Source organism: Helianthus annuus, chromosome 3 (genome assembly GCF_002127325.2).
Source record: "Helianthus annuus cultivar XRQ/B chromosome 3, HanXRQr2.0-SUNRISE, whole genome shotgun sequence".
Lineage (NCBI taxonomy): Eukaryota > Viridiplantae > Streptophyta > Magnoliopsida > Asterales > Asteraceae > Helianthus > Helianthus annuus.
This window is the reverse complement of record NC_035435.2, coordinates 10,951,034-10,964,559: the sequence shown is the minus strand read 5'-3', so window position 1 is coordinate 10,964,559 and position 13,526 is coordinate 10,951,034.

Here is a 13,526-nt window from a genome sequence, read left to right as displayed (position 1 = left end):
TTTGACTGAAGCAAATTTTTGTGACATCAAAAAACTCGGTGATAAATTCAGAAAAAGGAAATTGCAGCCCTAGAGTAAAGGGGAAAGCGTTGAAACACAGCCACTCGTCGGAAACCATATCCGATCGGATTTCCCGATCAAATGGCCGGAACACCGTCCCTTTTGGGAAGATGCCGGAGGATTTGAGGGCCGACAAGTGGGCACTGTCGAAGAAGCATATTTCCTTCTCCGGATCTTGGAGAATATTCTGGTGAATGAATGTGGGGGCGGAATCGCCGGAGCTGGATCTTGTCTGCCTTGTCATGTTGCCGGAATATTGAAGAGGGTGAAAAAGGAAGATGAAGTTGAGAGAAAGTGTTTACCTTTTTTCTCTTCGGAGATAGTTAAATGAAGATAAAGATGAAAAAGATATAGGGTGTGATGAGTAATTATAGGCCGGGTGGTTGAAAGCTATCACATCAATGGTCTTATCTCTTCATTGCCTCGTTCTTCGGGAAAAAATATAACCGTTAGTGACCAGGATACTTAACAGTAACATTTTTTGGGGACAATTGTTATGGGTGAAATTCTGAGCCCATATCCTGGAAAATATCTTGATATATATCTTGTTTATTGTATCTGTTTACATCCGGGATGCTGACTCAGGATATTGGTAACATCCTGAATGGTATCCTCAGGATCACTAACGGATTAAATGCAGGTACGTGGGTTAGAAGCTAGCAACGTTCATGAAGACCTTTTCTACTGAAGACTCGGTCTAAGTCGTTCACAAGAAGCCGTTGAAGCCGCATTACTCGGTCTACAACGTTCACATTGGAATATTCGGGGCATCCCATGTTTATAGGAATTTTAGTTTGTAATTCGTTACTATAAATAGTGGGTATATCAGATCAACTAGGACATCACAATCACACTCTCTACACTCTCAACACTTGCTCTCTCGCAACTTTCACAAATCCATTGTAACACTTAGCGATCTGATCTATATCCTGCACTGTATCCTGAAGTTTAAAGCAATAAGAAGAACTAGGCAGCTGCGATTGTCAGCTCCCGAGGTTTTATGCCGGCGATCTAGGTTGATCAAGGGCTTTCCTCGTACATCTCGTGTCATTTACTTTACTTTATTACTCAATGTTTGATCGTAGATACAGCTCAATATCCTGAGCCGTATCCTGAACACTGTTTTTCCAAAGAACCTAACAAGCATATTTTCAACACACTTTTTAGCACACTACCTCACTCAACTAATTTGATCACTTAATTGCTTCGGTAATTTTTGACCAAAACACTTATATCATCTAATATTCCCTCCCGTAAGCTAGATCATGACAACATAGAGAGCATCTTTAAATCGTTTGAAATCCTTTAATTGCAGTGTTTTGGTCAGTATATCCGCTGCTTGTTCATTGGTGGTGCAGAATCTGACTTCCACATCATCATTCTTGATAAGTTCTCGAATAAAATGGTACTTGACCCGTATATGCTTACTTTTCCCGTGATAAACTGGGTCTTTGGCCAGACTTATAGTCGACTTGTTATCACATAAGATAGTTGGTGGACAGTCTGTGTTAATGTTGAGTTCATTGAGGATTCCTTTTAACCACAGAGCTTGACACCCGGTTTGTGATAGAGCGATATATTCTGCTTCGGTTGATGATAGGGCCACCACCTTTTGTTTTCTTGACTGCGAAGCTATTGCTCCTGATCCGAGGTTAAAGACATATCCTGATGTGCTCTTGTTGTCGTCTACATTGCTTGCATAGTCACTGTCACTGTAGCCCACTAATTTTCCCTTACTTCCTTTCGAGTATATGATTCCGTGGTTTATCGTTCCTTTGATATATCTTAATATCCTTTTTCCTGCCTCCCAATGACTCCTTTTTGGTCTCTATATGAATTGACTAACTTTATTTACAGCGAACATTATATCTTGTCTTGTGTTGGTCAGATACATGAGACATCCCACTAGTCTTCGGTAAGTGTTTTGGTCCACTTCATCTTCATGATCTTCTTTGGATAACTTGAGTCCATATTCCATTGGAGTTAGAACTTCACGGCAGTTTTCCAAATTGAACTTTGCTAATAAACTCTTTGCATACTTTTGCTGTGTGAGCATAATATTTCCATTATCATATTTAACCTCCATGCCTAAGAAATAGTGAAGAGTGCCTAAATCCGTCATTTCAAATTCACGTTGCATGGATTCCTTTAGTTGCTCGATCAAGAACAGGGATTCACTTGCTAATATGATATCATCCATATATAGACATACTATTATTCGAGAGTGACTTGTGATTTTGGTGAATAGTGTGTGCTCGTATATGCATTTCTTGAACCCATGAGACCTGAAATACTCATCAATCCTGCTATACCAAGCTCTCGGGGCTTGTTTTAATCCATAGAGTGCATTTTTTAGGTGACATACTTTTCTTTCTTCTCCTTTCTTGACATAGCCTTCTGGTTGCTCGGTGTATACTTCTTCTTTTAAGGTTCCATTCAAGAAGGCTGTCTTTACATCCATCTGGTGCAAATGCCATCCGTATTGTGCAGCCAGTGCCAAGATAAGTCTGATGGTGTCGAACCTTATTACAGGTGCAAACACATCTTGGTAATCAACCCCATATTTTTTTATTGTATCCTTTAGCAACAAGTCGAGCCTTATACTTGCTAACATTTCCGTTTTTGTCGTATTTGGTCTTAAAAATCCATTTCACACCAATGGGTTTTTGATTTTTTGGTGGATCTACCAGATTCCATGTTTCGTTTTTTAGTATTGATTGCATCTCCTTATCCATTGCATCCTTCCATTTTTTATCTTTAAAAGCTTCACTATATGTCACCGGATCAGCATCGGCATACAGAACAAAGTCTGCCATTTCATTTTGCACATTTTGACCTCCTTGATACAACTCCTCAACCTGTGTATCTGTAAGAGGTTGAGTATTTTGATAGATTTCAGTGATTTGCCTTGTTCTTAGTTCTTCATTTTCGGAAGATGATGATGATGATTCTTCATTTCCATGCTGATTGTTTGTGTTGTCATTTTCATCATCACTCGGGGAAGCTTCATTTTGATTGTTTACTTCTGAGTCTGCATTTTCATTTTGTTCAGTAACACCTGGTTGACTTGCTTCTTCTTCTAGATCATTTAAATCAATGCACGAGACCTCCTTATAAGTAGTTCTTTCGCTCCACTCTTGTTCTTCATCAAACACCACATCTCTACTTATGATCGTTCTCCTTGTTATTGGATTATAAAGCTTGTAAGCTTTACTGCTTTCACTGTACCCGATGAATATCGCCTTTTCTACTTTATCATCCAACTTGCCACAATTCTGTTTTGGAACATGGGCATAGGCCACACATCCGAATATTTTCAAGTGTCCGACACTTGGTTTCCTTCCACTCCACGCTTCTTGTGGTGTGATATTCGGTATACTTTTGGTGATAGCTCTATTTATCAGATATGTTGCACAAGCTACAACCTCTGCCTAGTATGAGTGAGACAAGTTCTTCATTCTTAACATGCTTCTACTTAGTTCCATGAGAGTTCTATTTTTTCTTTCCGCCACCCCGTTTTGCTGTGGAGTGTAACTCGTAGTGAGCTGATGGTGAATGCCATTTTCTTTTAAATAATTTTGAAACTCGTGACTGCAGTATTCTCCTTCTCTGTCCATTCCAATAGTTTTTATCGTACTTCTGGCTTGGTTTTCTGCTAAGGCTTTAAAAACTTTAAAGAAACTTAGTGCATCAGACTTTTGTTTCAGAAAATAAACCCATGTCTTCCTGGAGTGATCATCAATAAAGGTTATAAAATATTTACATCCTCCTATTGACAGTGTTCTCATCGGCCCACAGATATCCGAATGAATCAGTTGAAGAGGTTTTTCAGCATGCCAAGTTGTGTATTTTGGAAATGATTTTCTTGCATTTTTCCCAAACAAACATCCCTCACATATATTTGCAGTTGACTTGGGAATCTTTGGCAAACCAGTTACCACTTCATAAGTTCCCATTTTGTGTAACGTATCGAAATTTATATGTCCATATCTTCTGCGCCACAAGACATGTATATCTTGTGTCATCACATTACACACGCGAGGTATAATGTCATGACTGAGATTGAGTGGGAACATCTTGTTTCCTGTCATCTTAACTAGGTCGATACATGCACCAATAGAATCTTTAATCACACATGCTTGATTTGCGAAATTCACTTCATACCCTTTCTTTATTAATTGTCCCACACTTAAGAGATTGTGTTTTAATCCTTCTACGTAAAACACATTTGGTACCTTCTTTTCTGTGCCCTTCACTTTGATTGAGACTTCACCACATCCCAACACATTTAACCTCTTGTTATATCCAGTTCTCACCTCCTTTCGTTCTGATTCGTCTAGTGTAATAAAAAGATTTTTGTTCCCAGTCATGTGGTTACTGCATCCGCTGTCGAGATACCAGCAATCATCTTTTGTCACTTCTTCCATGTTGAATATCATGAACATTGTTTCATCATCCTTTTCTTCGGTTTCTTCTTCATGCAATAAGGCACTTCCATTCTTGTCACTTTCATCTTTTCGCCTGCAAAATCTTGCTAAATGTCCTAATTTCTGACAGTTGTAACATCTGATTTGGCCATATGATCTTCCTCTTCCTCTACCTCGTCCTCTACCAGCAAATTCGTACCTATTTTGCCTTGATTGATCACCACTATTACTTTGCATTTGGAACGCTTGTTCCATCGGATTGTCATCATATTGTTTTAACCTTAATTCATGTGATTGTAGTATGCCGAGTAATTCTTCTGTTGAAACTGTAGTCAGATCTTTTGATTCTTCTATTGCAACTACAGCCGCTTCATACTTTCTTATTAAACTTCTAAGAATCTTCTCTACCACTCGTTTTTCGGTAATGTTTTCTTCGTTCATCCGTAATTGATTTACTATGATCATAATTCTATTCATATATTCTTCTATAGTTTCGTTTTCCTTCATTCTTAAAGCGTAGAATTCACATCTTAGGGTTTGGATTTTTACCGTTTTTACTCTATGTTCTCCTTTGTATGCCTTATTTAACACGTCCCACGCCTCCTTTGATGTTCTGCATATTGCAATTCTTTCAAATACGACTTCACTGACTCCCTGAAATATTATATGCAATGCCTTCTTGTCTCGTTTAATTTTTCTTTATGAACATTTCTGTCGTTCTCCGATGCCTGGGCAGGAAGATCATTGTAACCCTCTTCAACTATTGTCCACAGATCCTGTGATTCTAGTAACACCTTCATTTTAATGTGCCAGTGATAATAATTTTGCCCTTGCAGTTTCGGAATCTGTGTTTGAAGATTTCCATTCGTCGTCGCCATACAGGAACTTGTTTCTGATTGTGATTATATTCGTAACCCTTTAAAACGATCTGAGATTTATGGATTCGATGTGGCTCTGATACCACTTTATTGAATCTGAATCTGGTTTCTGTGATTGAATATTAGGGTTTGAGAGAAAATATGAATGTGTTCTTTTATTAAGAATTGGTAAATGATAAAATGTGACATTTGATACATATATACTCGAGCGGATGTAAGGCCATAACCGTCTCTAGATTTTTAACTATCTCTAAATTTATACTAACATAATATAATAAACATAATCTAACTAAATATTATCTAGCTTATATCATCTAATAAGATTTCCATGGCTGCATTTTAACTCTTTTTTGTCATGGTCGCATTTTAATTAGCTTCATGAAAGTTGTCAGGTATTTTACTTAAAATGATTTGATTTTGAGTATGCTTTAATCTCTAAAACGGGTTGTCAAGTTGCCATAGCTGCATTTACATAACTTCTTGGCTACATTTTTTTCTAATCTCTTCTTTTGGCTGCATTTTTTAATGCTTTTTAATGAGAGAGGTGGAGCATGAATATGAGGGTTTGTTTAACTCGAATATTTGCAGTCACCGTTGCTGCTACATACTGTTCCATAGGTGCTTATGTATGAGGCGGATCAAGTGGGTCAAAATGAGTTGAAAGTCACCCAAAAAGTTATTTAAAATGTTCCGACCGCTTAAATAGATTGATTTTAACTAAATAGATACTATTTTGGTATGCAAAGATTATATACACATATTTTTGTTGAAAAGTGAACAAGAATGTCGACCGGTTAACTGACATCCCCAAGTATGTTTTCTACCCACATTAAAAATTGCCCTGTTTGGCTGTTTCAACCCAAACCCGTTTTGCTAAACAACGTTTCTTCTCTTACATCTCGTTGTTATTTAAAATTATTTTGATTTTATTTCTCTAGATACTAAATGACTTTATTTCTAGGAATATTGATGCCAAGAAAGCTTCTACAGGGGCTATGAAAATTCACAAAAATTATTCAAAAAGGTATTCTGAGTTTATATTAATGATATTTTAGGTAAACTTTGAGCAAATAAACGCTATTTGCGAAACATTTTAGGCTATAGTTTATATTTATGGTTTTTTTAATTCCATTAAGTAGTCTTGAACTCTTGATGATAGTTTTCGCATATAGAAACCAATCAAATCCATCGTTGCAGGACATATTTATAAGAGTATATTAAGAGTTTATTACATTGTTTTCAAGTTAGGTAAAATTTTGCATAAAAGTTTCTATGCCATTTGACATCAAAATATTATTTTATTTTCAGTTTAAAACTAATGCTTGCATTTGTATGTATAATTTATATATTTGTATTTTTCTTTATAATCTATATATCTATACTATATAATAAAAGAAACCACTTTAAGGACACTTGTCATTATATTAGACCATCTCTTATAGATAATTATTAATTTAGTTTAATCTTTTCTAATTAATTATAAATAACTCTCCTACTAAATATTATTTAATTTAATATATTATATTATAGATAATCCTCCTACTAAATATTATTAGTTTTAATCCTCCTACTAAATATGTAAATTTTTATTTAAGAAAAGATCTACTTGAAATCGAATCATATTAAAATATTGGTACTTCAAAGTACATAATATTGTAGTTTGATGCACCTAATTATGCACCACCACCTTAGGCTTATCATTTTCACAAACCAAAACGTATTTTTAATAGAACAATGATACAAAGATTTTGAGTAAATGTTGTATAGATTTGTATTTGTAATGGTTAATATTATAGATAATTAATATTAATTAAAAGATAATTATAAAATTAAATTTAATATAAATTTAAACAATTCATATAGGATATAATATAAATATATAATATTTTGAAATTTTTGTTAGATTTTAAAATTATTTATTCCGAAATTAACAAAAGACGTACACTAAATATAAATTAATATAATGTAAATGATTTATAAGAACCATCACCGCAATCACCTCATTCATCATATATCGAGTATATCCGTTAGTTTTTTAAAGATATAATTTTTTATTATATTAATTCAACGCGTGTAATAAACGAGGTTTTTTAAAGATATAATATTTTTATTATGTACTATACAAAATTACATACGAGGTTTTTAACGATATAATATTTTTATTATTTACTATACAAAATTACATTTATGCAACTCGTGTAATACACCGGGTTTTTAAAAATATAACTTTTTTTTTATTATGTGGTATATAAAATTAGATTTATTCAATCCGTATAATACACATAGTTTATAAAGATATAACAACATATAACTTTTTATTGATTGGTATATAAAATTACATGTTCTCAACCCATACAATACATGAGTTTCTTAAAAATGTAAGTTTTTTCATTTTAATATATAAAATTAAATTTACTCAACCCGTACAATATACGGAGTTCTTAAGGATATAATTTTTTTATTATTTAATATATAAAATTACATTTATTCAGCCCATGTAATAAACGAGATTTCTAAAAATATTTTTTTTATTATTTGGTATATAAAACTAAATTTATTCAACCCATGTAATAAACGTGGTTTTTAAAGATATATTTTTTTATTATTTGGTATATAAAAATACATTTATTCAAGCCGTGTATTACACGGGGTTCTAACCTAGTAGTATATTATAAGTAATGCTTGCACTTAACGAAGTATTTATTTTATTTAATCTATAAAAATTATCTGTGTATTTATGAATTGTATATTTTACATGACTTTCTACAGTTTGATACATCACACGCATCTTTAAGTGGTCGCTCTATGAGTAGAAACGGAGCGCTTATGATACGACCCGACTCTTGACCCGACCCATGAGACCATAACACATTCAACTGTTGCACGTTTTATTTGCATGCATGTAGGAGTAGTTTAGTTACCCATGTTTCCACTTTCTTGTAACTTGCATTATTTCCGATTAGTTAGGATTGCATGATTATTTTCATCCTTTAAATTGTAAGTTTGATTCCAAGAAGGAGAACAGAAAAAAATGGCAAAAAGTTTCATTTAGTTTATGTTATATTTACAGTCTCGTTATTAATTTGTTTGGGAGACCGCCGATCTCGAATCCGGCTCTATCAGCTTACAATCTACTTGAAGAACCTTAGCAAATACAATATTCCCTTCCGTTCCCTGATTTTCAATGTTATTCTAGGTTGGAATGAGAAGCGTAAAATCAAGAATGCTCTAATCTTGAGTAGTAAAAGGTTAGACGTTACTAATATTTTTTTGTGTTGTAAAGTTGAAGTTGGTGAAGCACAATGCAGGATCGGAGACATCAATACAGAAGCCGAAAGCAATGTGCATTTGACAATGAGAAGTCATTTCGTGTTAAAGAGTAGGGGGTGTTAAACTATGTTATTAATCGTAATACGGAAACCAATTGTTGTTAAAGCAGCATCTAGATTTATGTGTAATTTATGAAATTAATAGATTTATAAAAAATATTTCCTTTATACAACCCGTATAACACACGGGAACTTAAACTAGTTAATCAATATATTAACTAAATATTTAGAGCCACCTTAACCAATATATTACCAATTTCACATTTAACATGCACCACAATACACCCTAACCGGAGTGAAAGGTGAAAGCCCCTCTTGCTCATGTGGTGCACTTTGAGGTCACCTTTCACATGTACCAAGCTCGAGTTTGAGCTCTTATAAATTAAATGTGAGTTCAGACTTCACTTAATTTGTTTACAACCATACGGTGTACTTCAATTCTTCAATATACAAAATGATTTTGGCTTTGTGTTATTATGCCATTTGTGCCAAGTGATTTATGTGAAGTGCAAATAGCCGGTAGTTATTTTTAGAGAAAAATGCTTGGATATTCTGTGTGGTTTGTCCATTTTTCAACTTTAGTCCTTAACTTTCTAAAATTACACCTATAGTCTCCAAGTTTTTGGATTTCGTTCGCAGATAGTCTCTGACGTGGATGGGAGTTAGTTTTTGGTGTTAGGTGCGTGTGAAATGACGAAAATACCCTTACCGTCAAATTAATAACTAAAAAGTTAAAAGAAATATAATTAATATTTTACAATTTATGTGGGACCCACCACCCACCCTACCCACTTCATCTTCCCCAATCCCCACTCCACAACACCACCACCATCTCCACATTCAACCACCACCACCATCTAACACCCCCCCCCCAACTCACCGTAATCATACACAGAGATGACGTGTACTTCAATTCTTCAATATACAAAATGATTTTGTCTTTGTGTTATTATGCCATTTGTGCCAAGTGATTTATGTGAAGTGCAAATAGCCGGTAGTTATTTTTAGAGAAAAATGCTTGGATATTCTGTGTGGTTTGCCCATTTTTCAACTTTAGTCCTTAACTTTCTTAAATTACACCTATATTCTCCAAGTTTTTGGATTTCGTTCGCAGATAGTCTCTGACGTGGATGGGAGTTAGTTTTTGGTGTTAGGTGCGTGTGAAATGACGAAAATACCCTTACCGTCAAATTAATAACTAAAAAGTTAAAAGAAATATAATTAATATTTTACAATTTATGTGGGACCCAACACCCACCCTACCCACTTCATCTTCTCCAATCCCCACTCCACAACACCACCACCATCTCCACATTCAACCACCACCACCATCTAACACCCCCCCCCCCCAACTCACCGTAATCATACACAGAGATGACGTGTACTTCAATTCTTCAATATACAAAATGATTTTGTCTTTGTGTTATTATGCCATTTGTGCCAAGTGATTTATGTGAAGTGCAAATAGCCGGTAGTTATTTTTAGAGAAAAATGTTTGGATATTCTGTGTGGTTTGCCCATTTTTCAACTTTAGTCCTTAACTTTTTAAAATTACACCTATAGTCTCCAAGTTTTTGGATTTCGTTCGCAGATAGTCTCTGACGTGGATGGGAGTTAGTTTTTGGTGTTAGGTGCGTGTGAAATGACGAAAATACCCTTACCGTCAAATTAATAACTAAAAAGTTAAAAGAAATATAATTAATATTTTACAATTTATGTGGGACCCACCACCCACCCTACCTACTTCATCTTCCCCAATCCCCACTCCACAACACCACCACCATCTCCACATTCAACCACCACCACCATCTAACACCCCCCCCCCCCCAACTCACCGTAATCATACACAGATGACGTTTTTCCTAAGTCGAGCAAAATATTTGTCTTCTTTTCCTAAGTCGAGCAAACGCACAAACATATCCACACCAACAACCTATAAATATAAAGAAAAAAAAGTAACTCATATGAATATATAGTCGAACTAATTCCTTACCTAAAAATAGGCCAAGAAACCCCAGTGAAATCGCAAGTGTCTCCAAATGCAAACTCCTCAACGCTTTCCTTGAATTCTTTGATTACTTTTCCAGTTCTCACATCAAATATGTTAAGCACTACTCTCTTATCACGAGGGAATCTTACAGTCGTTAACGAATAAATATCATAATAATCATTAAAATTTGGAAAAAAAAAATGGCATTCTCACATGAGTGTCGCAAGGATTGCTTGGTTCTTGACTATTGCAAGTCACCAAATATTTCTCACCAGGAGAGAAGTCAATAAGTTTGACCTAAAGTTAAGAGCACAGTTTCAGGATCATATGCAAATAATCAGAAGAATAATTAAACTTGAATGGTGGTGGTGGTTACGGTGAAGTGTGGTGGGGGTGGTGGGGGGGTGGGGGAGGGGGGTAGATGGTGGTGGTGGTGGTTGAAGGTGGAGATGGTGGTGGTGGTGGTGTGGAGTGGGGAAGATGAAGTGGGGAGGGTGGGTGGTGGTTCCTACATAAATTGTAAAATATTAATTATATTCTTTTAACTTTTTTGTCATTTCACACGCACATAATACCAAAAACTAACTCCCATCTATGTCAGGGACTATCCGGGAACGAAATTCAAAAACTTGGGACTATAGATGTAATTTTAGGAAGTTATGGACTAAAGTTGAAAAATAGGCAAATCACAGGGGCTATCCAAACATTTTTCTCTTATTTTTATGTATGTAAACATGGGGTGAGAACTTTGATAAGTAGTTAGATTTATATGACTACTTGGTTTGAAGGGGCTGAAAAGAGAACATGAAGCGTCACGTGGTAGTCACGTCAGCAAGCGCATTTAAGAAAAGCACGAGGTGGAAAGGGCTTGAAAGAGACGTTTTAAAAAATAACAATTAAAACCCAAACGTCAATCAAAAAAACCCAAACAACAACCAACTACACAACACCACGTCACCAACCACCAAGCCCCCACGCCACCCCACGGGGTGGTGTTCCGACGTGGAGAGGGCTTTCACGCCCATTTCAAGCCTCTACGTCGTCCAGTCTTGTCAGATATTATGTCTGGTTCGATAAGTCAACGCTGCCGACCGGGTCTTGACCCGTAAGAGTTACACCTTGGGCAACGAACTAAAATCCACTTAACTTGTTTAACAGGTAATTACGAACAACATACGAGACAGATCATCATTATATTTATGATCATAAGCGGGTATTAACTGAGAGACGGGTACATGGACCGGGTGACACGGGTATACTCACCCATTGCCACTTGTCGCGCACCAAACCTTTGGCCAATTACAACACATGCATTTTTGCATGTATACCACTTGGCTTGCATGCAAAAAGGGTTCATGTCTTTTAAAAGTGTGGGTCTTGCATTTTGGTAGTATAGTTAGATGAACAAAAGGTAGAACACAAAAAATGCTCTCAACAACACCCACATACACAACCGGCCACCAAGCCACCTCCGCGGGCCGCCGTCGCCGCCCCCGACTCCGCCGACCTGCCGCTGCCAGCAGCCACCTACCGTCGCTGTTGCCGCCGGCTGTCGCTGCCTTTTGTCACCGCCTCCTTCTTCGCGTTTCGTTAGTTCGTAACACTAGCCCTTGTTCGTTGAACCTTGGTGTCTCGACCGGTTAGTCATTAACCGAGGTATATCTTTCTCATCGTTAGTTAAATATATAATTTCACTGTGCTCGTACTTGTATGTAACTGGATCCTGTCGGGTTTCGTTTACGTTGATCATTAGTTTATATTTCCGCTGCATTTTATTAATTAACTCGTTTAATTAATTAACTATTATTTATTGAACCGGGCTTTGATAAATAAAATTTTGACCGATCACCACGGAAACCCAACAGTGGTATCAGAGCCTTGGTTACAACATACGAGTCGGTACCGGTCTTTTAACTGGAATTAGAACACAAACTTTAGTTATTTAAAGTTTCTGATCTAAGTATTTTTTTAAGGGCACTTTATTTTTGGTCAATATTTTATTTGTTTTGCTTGACCAAAACATTGCCCGATTTATTTTGTGATTGTTGTGCGATGTGTAAATCCGGCCCGACCTTATTTTTTGTAGTTGTATATTTTATTCGGTTTTGTAATTATTATTTTTGGCCACTGAGATGGCTCAAAGTTGTAATAGATTAGTTTATGGTTTTCGCCCGTCTTGTGGTTCAAAGTTGTAATAGATAGGCCTTTTGTCTTTGTTGTATTTACTCGTTAAATATTGTTGATACGAAGGCCCGAAGCAAAACGGAATGTCAAGAGTAGTCTTGGAGTTAGTGGGAGTTGCTCAAGACAACAAGATGCACTCAAGTCCATCCTTGTGGTTGTTTGTGTGCTGTGACCCCGTGACCCGTTTGATCTTGCTATTAGGCTCTAGCAAGATCGAACAATTTTTGGCCATATGGATTTACATATTTATCTTGCTATTGTAGTTGCTTTTATCTTATAAATTGTTATAACGTAACCAACCTAAATACCAACATGATTTTAAAAGGAGTTTTAAAATATTAAAAACAATCACATTATAACAAGTTCTAAATTGTTTTTACAACTTGTTAAAGTTTTTGTTATAAAACAAAGGTTGTTTTTGAAACAAATAATATCCAATTAAGTTTTGCAAATTAAACTAGTTTTTATTTCTAAAACTATTAACTTAATAGTTTTCTATTAACTTAAAATTGGTTATTCCAAGTCGTGACAAACTTAGTTTTATAGGTTATCTAAAACTAATTGTCCCGAGAGGTGAAAGGTTTTTTTGGTTATGTCGCAAATTTAATATCTAAATTAAAACCGACTATAACGACCCTGTTTTGTAAAAATTAAAATC